The 10,096-nt window shown below is 36.7% G+C and overlaps 1 long non-coding RNA gene across 1 annotated transcript; it reads right to left on the reverse strand.

Moving 5' to 3' along the window:
* Nucleotides 1-1,244: 1,244 nt before the first annotated feature.
* LOC118761337 lies at nucleotides 1,245-6,678 on the reverse strand. Its single transcript, XR_004997302.1, has 3 exons — nucleotides 6,667-6,678; nucleotides 5,662-5,667; nucleotides 1,245-1,399 (listed from the first exon to the last, which is right to left on the reverse strand). It is a non-coding gene; the product is annotated as an uncharacterized LOC118761337 (long non-coding RNA).
* Between the last annotated feature and the right edge of the window lie 3,418 nt (nucleotides 6,679-10,096).

Genomic DNA, 10,096 nt, shown 5'->3' on the forward strand with positions numbered 1-10,096 from the left:
TGCAAATGGTTGCAGGCAGTTTTATGGCTAACTTGAAGTTATTTTGTCAGTTCTCGATTGGTTTTACGTGGATCTTTCTCAATGACAGTCTTTACTTGACCGTCATTGATGAAAGTTGGGCGTCCACTACGCTCACGATCTGGAAGGATCAGGTCTCCACTGCGAAATCGTTGAAACCATTTTCGATCTGACCACACCCTGTTCATTTCCTCACCAAACGTTTCGTTGATATTGCGAGCAATTTCAACTGTTTTACGTTCTTTTTCGAATATCGCGCTTTGATAGTTCCATTTCAGATGATTGTAACAACGGTGAAAAAAATATCAATGTTAATTTATTGATACATTTGGGCAGTTCTGTCTATATTGTCAGACAATTGCAAAAAAAAAAATGCTTTAAAATGTTCAAAACTCTGCAAAAATCGAGTACAAATTCTTCGTGGCTCAAAACGTTGCTTACTTTTTACACCTGATATATATATATATATATATATATATATATATATAATATATATATATATTATATATATATATATATATATATATATATATATATATATATATATATATATATATATATATATATATATATATATATATAGGAGTAAAATATGAAAAATCAACGAAAATGCATAAACGTTTTGTTCTCTTACTTTATTATCATCTTATAATCATCTCATAATGATGACCTTTATGACTCGTATTACTACCTCAGTCGATCTAAATGTATATATTTGTCACTAACTGTTATAAATAGCCTTTTTCTATTTGCAATATGCATTTTCGTTGATTTTTCATATTTTACCCTTACATTTCCACGTGTATTTTATATTTTCTTTTCGTAACATATTTCTTCTATATATATATATATGTGTGTGTGTGTACAGAGAGAGAGAGAGAGAGAGAGCTAAGGAAAAGGAGGGTGAGAGATGGGTGAGAGAGGGAGGGGGAGAGAGAGGTACGCACACATGTAATAGAGGCACATCTCTTTAGTAGATGTGTGTGTGTGTGTTGTGTGTGTGTGTGTGTGTGTGTGTGTGTGTGTGTGTGTGTGTGTGTGTGTGTGTAATTATTATGTTTTATTTCAAGATTTCTTGCCAATAGAGAAAGATCCAAATTTCCTTGATTGGAATTTCAACATCAACATCTGGGTATTTTTAAATGAATGTATGTATGACTGTATGTATGTATTATGTATGTGTGCATGTATGTAATTTATGTATCTATGTATATTTGTATGTATGTCTGTTTACGTACAGGTGTGTATATTTTGTTTATGTATGTCTTCTCATGCATATTGTTGCATATCTAGACATGCTCATATATATATTGAAATGATAAACTTCTGGAAAGTTATACAGATTTTTACACTTCCAGTGATGGCTTTGATCTGTAATCTCCTTCCTGGTTTTGAGAAGCTTAATTTCTCAAGGCTGTGTGTTACATATCCCAGGGCTCCAATAATTACATGTATAAACCTGAACCTGGAAACTAGATAGAGTAACTGCAGATTTTTCAATAATTCAGCACAGGTGTTATCTTTTTCACTGATCTTCAGCATTATCTTAACATCCGCTGGGCAGCTAATTTCTACAATTGTGCACAGTCTCTCTTCTCTTTCTCAAATCATTCTATCAGGTCTATTATTTTTACATTCTATTGAGGTTTTCATTCCACCAGTACCCCTTTTTTTATGAATGACTATGGCCTCTACCAAATTGTAGGTTCTTATTTCTTTGTCCTCGGGATTATCCTTCCGACGGATTTCATTATAGAGCGTCATAGCTACAACATCCTGTCTCATATCTTTGCTGTTAACTCCACAAAATCTCCATTAGTTGTAAAATTTTACTGCTTTGCCTCCATATTTGTCCCTTTTGTGCAAGAGGTGTTTGGTTGATAATTCCTGTTCCTGGACTGTAAACGCATGTCCTTTAAAATGGGAGGTCTTAATCCAGTTGTTGGTCCATGATAGACTGCTTTGATGATCAATGTTACTATCATCACGGAGCTTTCTAATAACATATCCATGCATCGTCTTCTGCTCATATACACTCATCCTTTCATCTGATGATATGTTGCGGTTGTGTCGTGCAACTTCTTTAGGCTTATATATTTAAAGTTATCAGACAAGGAACTCTGCTCAAGGGGCTGCCCTCCAAGTCTTATAATGTTATCAGTCTCATCTATGAAAAGTTGGTCAAGGGATGTACTTCGACATTTGGTGGTAAAAATATGTTGCCGAAGGGATATGATACGACATTTAAAGGCAGTCTGGATTGATGATAAGCCTCTTCTTTCGTTTTAGGAAGAGGCGGTTTATATTAGTGTTGATGTGGAAATTGTGTGTACTTGTTAGTATCTTCCGGGTTTTCACATCAAAGGCTCAGGTCTCATCAAGCGTCCAATCAATTAACCCAAATGTTGGTATGAGTACTGGCACTGTAAACATGTAGTGGGCCACTGTTTTATTGAATGCAGAGAGTTCTTTATTCTGCTGAAATATTTCTTAGTGACACGTATTTTTTTACAGGTGACATTGGAAGATATGTTTTCAACTACCCCTAGATACCTGTAACATTCCCCGTCATATATAGAGGAAGTAGCTAAGTCATTGGTGGAGATGTTGCTAGTCTATAAATGTATGTACGTATATACGTATGTATGCATGTATATATGCATGTACGTATGTATGTGTGTATGTATGTATGTAAGTATGTATGTACGTAAGTCTCTTCTATTTTCTAATTCTTATAAATCTTCCACTGAGGAGAATGCCGGTTTCCGACAAAGAAAAAAGGCGCCATCTTTGGGATGTAGTTAACACAAACAAATTCATATTTGGAACTTAGAAAAGTCTTGCATATTTTTACTGTTCCACTCACAGATTGCACTTGTAATGTATGAATTAACCGGTCGATTTCTCTTTCTGAAAATTCCAGTTTATCTAGATTCTCCTTGAAGCATTTACTAACAAAACCTAGTGCTCCAATTATTATTGGTATGAATATGAATTCATAGTCTGGATATAGAAGGTGGAAGTTTTGAAGCAGTTGTCCATGGATATCCTCTTTTTCTTTGATTTTCAAAGAGATATTTATATCTGCAGGGTTGCTAACCACTATGATAGTACATACTTTTGTCCCAAACAACAATATCCCGACTGTTATGCTCACATTTGACAGAAATTTTTATGGGAATATTTTACCAGTATTCCTTGAGTTGGTGTTTTTTAAATGTATTCCATAACAGAGGGATTTTACAAGATTATTTCAGGAAAGACTTTTTGCGCACGGCATTCTAAATTGTTTTAGCGACAACATCATGCCGCATAGAGAGGTAACTCCGTGACGACATTTTAGGACAGCTGCTAATCACATGCGTGATGTCTTCCATGTATGTATGTATGTATGTATGTATGTATGTATGTATGTATGTATGTATGTATGTACGTATGTATGTGTATGTTAAACCATAGCCTAGAAACAATAGCTACAATTTCCACATTGGCTTAGATTTGATATTCTTACCTTTTTGGCGGAACGGGATGTATCTACCACTTGTCTTGGAGAAGCTGTTATGTTTGTAATATGTTTGTAATATTCTCAAGTTCTTCGGACATGAAGTTGCATACCTTTCTACTGGTATGATGAGTGATTCTCTTTAAAGGTTTCAAGTTAATCTAGATACCTTTGTTTCACATAAAATAGCTGTACACACGGAGAACCCATACAGTTTTTCGCTTCCTCCCAAGTAATTACAAATGTGATTAACTTGTTTCTTCTTTTATATTTCAAAAGGTGTTGTCTGAGTAAAACGATGCCGTTCTCAAGTGTCATCTTGACGGGTCTTATGACTTCAATACCCCTTTTGTTTAACATACCAGCTTTTGTCACTGTTGATGGGAAGCTGACCGATAGTGGCTTAAATCTTTCTAGATTCGATTTTTTGCGGATTTATTAATGTCTCCAGTCTGGCAGTGGAGCTGCAAAAGTATTATAGAATATGGTTTTATTGAATGCAGACAACTCTCTTTCCAAAGTCTGCTGGAATATTCTTTTGATATTCCATTTTACTTCCAGCACCAACGTATGCAGTTCCGGAGTATTTTTAACATTCACTAGTGAATTTAGGGAAGATAGACATGCCATTCATATCCATATTTCTCGTCAGATCAACAAAATTTCCTTGGCTCACTTCTATTAATGAACATTTAACCAAATTCCATGTTTTGGCCTATTCTGACATTTTGTGTTAGGAATATTAGCTACATACAAATGTAAGATCATCGGCAGAAACGGCGAAGGGGGCGTTTATTGTTCACTTCTCTATAATATCTAGACTATAGCCGTTGTATATCTTAAACAGAACTGATAATGAGTTCATTCTCAGGACGAACAACATTACAAACAAACTGTTTTATTCCTGGAATATTTCTGGCGTTAACTTAAATTTAATAGTATTTATAACTTCGGTGTATTTTATCAACTGTTGGCCATAGCTGTTTGTCTTTTAATGACATTACTTATAGAAAATGGATCTTTGGTAGCACCGAGTGTGAGAGAGAAAAAGAGAGAGAGTTTAATCATAATATCTGTCAATTTCAGAAGAAGCGCTTCGTTTTCTTATGGACATATTTATTGCTGAAGAGGTGCATGGCAGAACCCCAAACTCTTCCTTTCCGCTCATCGATTATCACATTCGCATTGATCTTCAAGAAAAACATTCAAGTCTCCTGTCTACAGTTTATACATTATACTGAAGCATGCATGGCTATTGAGCCTTAAGTATGAATGTTCTACTTCATCTGCCAATCTGTTTTCCATGCTAAAATCAATTTTTGTTATTCTCTTGGCCTGTTTGACAAAAGTTTCCCTGCAGAACCTGAGCTTCCTGCGCCAATAACTAACTCTTATGTCTCTCTCTCACATATTTTACAGTTTGGTAGTTTTGTAACAACCATCGACAGTTTCGCTGGTGATGTCTTCCTATTTGGTAGAACCACTTCCTGGCCCTCACTCTGAGGTTCATTTAATTACACCGTATCGTGGTTCTGTTATTTAGTCTCCCCTTTCAGATTTAGCTCGTCATGGGGAGGCACCTTAAAAATGTTAATGTAATGGCATAAAGAGTTACAGTAAGATGGTAACATGATATACCTATTTTTTTACTACCCGCAAGGCGCTAAACACAGAGAGGGCAAACAAGGACAGACAAAGGTATTAAGACGATTACATCGACCCCAGTGCGTAACTGGTACTTAATTTATCGACCCCGAAAGGATGAAAGGCAAAATCGACCTCGGCGGAATTTGAACTCAGAACGTAACGGCAGACGAAATACGGCTACGCATTTCGCCCGGCGTGCTAACGTTTCTGCCAGCTCGCCGCCTTTACCATGCCAGGATTAACTGCTCTTACCTTTTACACTTTTTCACGTCGATTGACCGCTTGAGGTTTGTATTGAACGTTTATTACTTCACCTGCAAATGCCTTTCATTGGCTCTAGCCATAGATTTTGGATACTCTGCCAAATATTTGCAGACGTTAATTTAAGAACTCATTATTCACGTTTTGTATCATAGTAATACCCAATTCTCGAATGTGCTTTTCTATGTCTGTTGATGAATTTTAAGCGAGCGATAATCCTGTTTGGTTCTTACCAACTCCTTTGTGATTCTGAAAAACTGTAACTACAATACAATACAAGAATACAGAAGGGAAAAAAACAGAGCATCGATTTGTGATCAATGTTCTTTAACAGTCTGATCGTTTTCAGGTGACTACATAAATACATTTTCTCCCACTTTGTGTCCTCATTGTTCGTTCCTTTGACGATGGGAATAAAGATCGAATATTGCTCTGGTCTTTGATTTGTTGTTTATATTCTTTACTCCTTTCATAAGCGGCATCTTTCCCATTGACCGTCTAATAATGGACGTCTTATTTGTGTGTCGAAGTTGTCGCCTTACGAGTCTTTTATGTCCTGTTTTCTCGAGAGAAGAATTCTCTGATTTCATTAAAATGTTATTTGCTCTCTACTTTTGGTGGTCGATTATGCTAAGCAACATCTTCCTTCCCCACAAAAGTAGTTTTATGATGTTTATGCCTTTGCTTCAAACTGAAATGCAAATATTTGGAATATTCAATATCCCCCATTTAACAAATCGAAGGATCTTCACTTAATGAAAACAATGAAGAGTTACTTGCCCTTTTTTGTGGAATTGATAATGGTTCGGATTCAATTCACTAGTCCAAGGCATTTGTGTATAAATATGTATACATGTATTGGACCATCCCATAAATAATGCGTTTTTTTATACATTTCTTTTTCCAAAATTAAGATAAACAAAGTTCTCTTCTAATACAAAATATACTCTCCTTCATTTTCTACAATATTCTTCCATCTATTTGGTAGATTTGCAAAGCCCCTCTTCCAAAATTGATTTGTCCGTGACGAAAAATATTCCTCCATTACTGTTCAGACCTCGACTACAGAATTCATATTTTTTTCCAAGTGATTTTGAAGACTGCAGAATAAATGATGATCAGAAGGGGCAATGTCCGGCGAATATGGTGTGTGAGGCATTGTTTCCCAGTCAAACTGCTCCAGCCTTTGGAATGTCATCCACGTTGTATGTGGCCCAGCATTATCCTAATGGAAGAACAGCTTTCGCCTTGAAACCAAACACGGTCGTTTTTCTTCTTTGCTGACTTAAGCCGCTGAAGCTGCTCGCAGCAGATATCTTTATTTATCGTTTGGTTTGGGTTTAAAGGTTCAAAGTGGACTAAACCTTTCATATCCCACCAAACAGATAACAACACCTTACGTGGGTGAAGAACTTCTTTAGCCTGGGGCGCCGGTATTTCTCCTTTCCCTACCCATTGCCTTCAGCGCTTTACATTTTTATAGAGAACCCATTTCTCGTCACCAGTCACTAATCGGTCCGAAAAAAGTTCATTCGTGAGACGTGACAACAAAGAAGAGCACATACTCAGTCTCTGTGCGCGATTAGACTCGGAAATTTTGTGAGGAATCCATTGACCCAATTTGCTGACTTTTCCGATTGCACGCAGGTGTCGATGAATGGTTGAATGACCAAATCCAAGCTTCTCTGCTAGTTCCTCAATGGGATTTTATTCCACCAGGATTTGCAGGATGTCCTCGTCGAACTCATAAAGCAAAATATGTCGAATGTGCTCTTTTGTCACTTCCATTATAGCTTTGAAAAAATAACTATTAAAATTGAACTGCACTCTTCAAACGTTGCACTAAGAAAGAGGAACAAGATAAAATTACTGCCCGCTTTTATAGCAAGTTGGTGCAGGTAGTTTATCCAGTCCCCCTCCGACTTTTAGTTCATGCAATTGTAAAAAAATCGCATTAATTATTTTGTCGATGACAAAAGACATTAAGGCGGCGAGCGGACAGAATCGTTAACACACCGGACAAAATTCCTAGCGGCATTTTTTACATTCTGAGTTCGAATTCCGCCTTTTCATGCGTTAGGGGTCAATAAAATAAGTACAAGTTGAGCCTTGGGACTGATGTGATCGGCGTACCCCCTGCCCCTAATTTTGCTGGCCTTGGCCCAAAATTTGAAGCCAAATATGAAAGGGATCGTAGAGAAATAAATTCTTTCTTGTTTTGTAAGTGGATATATTTCTTCTGACACTTCGACGTAAGTAGAGTTTTAAGACGGACATCACTTGATGTGATGGCAACCAGTTGTTTGAGGTGAGAATAAGTTTGAAAGCTGCAATAATAGAAAGACAGAGGTGACAGCATCATTTAGTTATGGTCGTTGATGTGAGTTATATATCATACTACAGGTGACAGTACGTTTCATTCTTCTAGGATCGATAAACATCAAATAAAGTCACTCATCCTCTTGTGGTTTGTATCGGCGTTAGAAAGCATTATTAATTATATACTTTCATGCTATGAAGTCGAAACTCAGTGATGCTTGTTTTTCTTTTGTATTCTGTTAGCTTCAGCCAAGTCAAAGGAGTGTAAATTTTGTTCTGCTCCAAATGTGTTGTTTTGTTTACGAAGATAGAGTAGTGTTCATTAACAACGCTTCGTCGGGTTATTGATTTCAACACTGCTCAACGGGTTTCAGTTTCGATGTTGACATTTAGAGGAGTGTAGAGGCTGTCATGATGTACCGTGAGGTAATTCCACAGTTGGGAACCTGAGAACCTAAATTCCATACATGAATCAGATCGAACTCCGCTAAAGACACCAAGGGGCAGGCTCTTGTTTTATCAATGTACATTGTCGGTTGTCGGTAGAGATACAAAACAGACACATTTACATTAACATCACATTTCACTGATGTTATTTATTTCCCGTTCTTTAGGAAATTACTTGAATTTTTTCGTTTTGTTTTGTTTCGTTTTTGTTTTTACTGTTCAGCTTTTTGTTATTTTGGCCGGTTTTTTTTTTTATTGATTCATAATATTGAAACTTCGATCTTTGTTATCTCAACCTGAACACATTTTTTTTAAAAAAAAAAAAGGAATTTTTTGTAGTGTATATTTCCCTTGATCACATTTTTACGACGTGTTTCCATTTCTAGCAACCTAAAGAACTAATTAACGACAACGTGTTCTTTGAAGATAACAATCACACTTACCATATCACCTGATTATATGTACCTGGCTGTATTCTCACAGGAGAAGGAGGAGGAGGAGGGGAGGATGGTTGTGTGCGGTGATGGCGGTGGTGTTCTTGAGTATTCTGCGAATGGTGTCTGTGTGTATTGAGATGCGATAGTGTGTTTACGTGTGTTTTAATGGTGGTGGTGTGATTGTGTATTCTGATAGCAGTGGTGCGTTTATAAGTTCTTATTGTAATGATGTGTGTTGACAGTGGTGAAGTGTTTGTGTGTTGATGAAGGGGATACCGTCTTCAAACAGTGGTCGTATTGGTGTGTTAGTGCTCTCTCTCTCTCTCTCTCACTCACTCTCTCTTTCTCTTTCTTTCTTTCTTTCTTTCTTTCTTTCTTTCTTTCTTTCTCTGCTTTTACTCCCAAACCCAATATATGCAGTATTCTCGTTAATTCCGAGTTATTTGTAACATTCATTGCTGCAGCTAGAGAGGATATGTTGTTTTCTCTCCCTCTCTATTCTTCGACAACAATCTTTACTCGTTTTTCTACCAAATATAGATATTTATCCTGATCAAATTCTATTCCTATGTTGCGACCAGTTGTAACCTTATCTTGGTATCAGGGATAATTACTCCACAACAGATTCAGGACATGAGCAAAGAAAAAAGGTGTTGTCATTAATTTTCTTGTCCTCTGTAGAACCTTATCGGTAGATTTAAAATATCCTTCACTTGACGGTTAAGTTGGCAGGACCAAAAGAATTATAGAGGAAATATCAGCTGGGAATATTCTTGAAAATAAACTAATTTTGTCTTTATTATAGTGACTTCCGTTCTTATTGTTGCCAGCTTTTTTTAATAGCATCAGCTCTAACAGATGGAAACTTGGCAAGATGTAGCGTCTCTAATATAAAAGTAGGACAGAATGAAACACATTCTTAAAGTGAAAGTTTACAATTAGTAAACATCGGCGATGTTGCTTCTCTTTCTTAAAGACAGGGTGTTTAGTTTTTAGTAGTAGTAGTAGTAGTAGTAGTAGTAGTAGTAGTAGTAGTAGTAGTAGTAGTAGTAGTAGTAGTAGTAGTAGTAGTAGTAGTGGTGGTGGTGGAATGTGTGCCCTAGAAGTGAAAGTCGAAGTAGAAGGTGGATAAAACTTAATGCAGAAGAGCAATAATACATGGAACACCTCTCATCAGCAATGGAGACAACAATCAACGTAGTTTCGTCGCGCTGAAGTTCGAAGAATTCAAATTCCATGCTACAACTCTTCGAACTGATAGAGGCGGCGAAACTGAAAAAATAATTCTAAAATATAGAGGCGATCAAAATACGAGAGACGATATATCTGTCTGCAACAGTGTGTTTGGTCTGCGAGAAGGCATGTGTATTTATATTTCTTCGTGCGCACATGTATGTGTGTGTGCGCTTATGCACACACAGAGATATATATTCATATGCACATATATATGCATGCTCGCTGATAG

This window comes from Octopus sinensis, unplaced genomic scaffold (assembly GCF_006345805.1).
Source record: "Octopus sinensis unplaced genomic scaffold, ASM634580v1 Contig12340, whole genome shotgun sequence".
NCBI classification, from domain to species: Eukaryota; Metazoa; Mollusca; class Cephalopoda; order Octopoda; family Octopodidae; genus Octopus; species Octopus sinensis.